The sequence below is a fragment of the Asparagus officinalis genome, chromosome 5 (genome assembly GCF_001876935.1).
Source record: "Asparagus officinalis chromosome 5, Aspof.V1, whole genome shotgun sequence".
NCBI classification, from domain to species: Eukaryota; Viridiplantae; Streptophyta; class Magnoliopsida; order Asparagales; family Asparagaceae; genus Asparagus; species Asparagus officinalis.
In genome coordinates this window covers 27,258,597-27,260,423 of record NC_033798.1, presented here as the reverse complement: position 1 = coordinate 27,260,423, position 1,827 = coordinate 27,258,597, and the positions used below count along the sequence as shown (strand labels likewise).

Below are 1,827 nucleotides of genomic sequence, written 5' to 3'. Positions count from 1 at the left end.
AAATTGTAATTTTCCTATATTTTCCTTTTTCCATACATCCACCAATTTATAGATACATTGTGGAAAATAAAAAGACATTGGACTAATGAAAAGTCACCAATAAATATTCCACATTAATAAAGTAATGTCCACATTCATTTTGTCTTTTAGGTTTCCACAAAATGACTTTTGGATTTCAACAATTCCCACTTAGCAATATAATTATATTTGTAAATAAATGAACTTTTAGGGTAAATCAAATTAGAATTTAGCATCACGATTAATCAATTAATTTACATATAAATTATTCAAGTGATTAATTATTCATGATTAATTATCAAAGTGATTATTTATCCATGAGGAGATTTACACCAAACACAGAGGTGAAATTCAGCTAACAAAAATACATTTAATTTGGAAGAAAATCACAGATCCTGAATTTTAGCATCATTAATAATCACGAAAAAAATTGATTAATCATTTCTCTAAGATTTCAACATGATTTAAACATGATAAATGAATTAGCAACGAAAATAGTCTTCGCCCTAATGATCATGATCTAATATCAACAGTGAATAAACTACTGTTCGAATATATATATATATATATATATTTGGATTTTATATTATCATCAAAAACTAATTTGATTTAAAACATGACTCTATTATTGAATCTTGCTCCTGCGCACAATAATTTCAATAGCAAGCTTTTCTTTCAAAATCCCAAATCCTTCTCAATTCAAAGCTTCTCATAATGGTGTTTTCTTCTTTCATCCAGAGGGGAGAAAGCCTTCTGTAGCCATGAATGCCGATACCAAGAGATGCTTTTCGACGAAGGGATAGAAGATTGCTTGCCGATGGATAATTCTGTAACTCTCTAGCACAAGCTCAGTTCTTGGCTTCTGTCTACCTCTCCTTTCCTTATGGTTGAAATCAAAACTAGGAATTAAACCATGGTGAATGTGTTTATGTAATTTCCTTGTTGTAAAGTTTATTGGGGGTTGCTCATTTTCATCAAATTGGAAGAAAATGTTGTTTGCAAGTTTTGCTAGAGATCTTCACCAGTGTGACGTAGGGTTTCTAAACTTTTTGGCTTGAGAGAATAATGTATGAATCTTTGAAATGGTTATCTGTTTCCTGTTGTTCTATTCAGCAGACTTGATCTCAATCTTTCTTTGCTCTTATCATCTTTTTCAGGTTTTGCTGCTGATTGAGAGCGCAAACTATGAAGTGCGTATACCGTAGTGTGAATTTTTTTTTTTATCCCTCCACCTTCATCACAACTTTGAAGCATCTACCAAAATTCTAGGTTTTGCAAGAGAGATTATACAAATACTTTGCTTATGTCACTGAGTACTTTCTTTTTCTTTAGAGGATTATGACATGTATATAGTTTGTCTAATCAAACAATCAAGTGGAGCTGGATGAAATAATTTGCTTTTTGCTTGCACTAACCATCTTGTTTGTTCTTATCTATTCACTTCTTTTGTGTGCTAGTCGTTGTTGATTTTATTTAAAATGTTGGTGCTGGTTGTCTTTTATGTAGACCTACGAGACCTACCATATGCAAAGCATTATCAATGCAAAATTTGATTAGTACAGGTTAACTCAATTCATTAAGAATTAGTATTCATTGAGAGCGAAGACTCACATAAATAATGCCGTCTCTCTATTGATGATGGAAACTACTTTACATTTCATTTATAAACTTTGATGTGCTTTGAATTATCCTAGAAGCATGATTAAAGGGGGGCAAAAAAGTCAAGTGTTCCGATCAGCTCTTGTCACTGGACAATTATTTGGCATGGAAGTCTTCAGTTGGTCAGGTTGATGGATTTATGGTTCGGTG

The 1,827-nt window shown here is 32.0% G+C and overlaps 1 long non-coding RNA gene across 1 annotated transcript; it reads left to right on the top strand.

Annotated features, from left to right (window-relative positions):
* LOC109843866 lies at positions 649-1,432 on the top strand. Its single transcript, XR_002247818.1, has 2 exons — positions 649-1,085; positions 1,176-1,432. It is a non-coding gene; the product is annotated as an uncharacterized LOC109843866 (long non-coding RNA).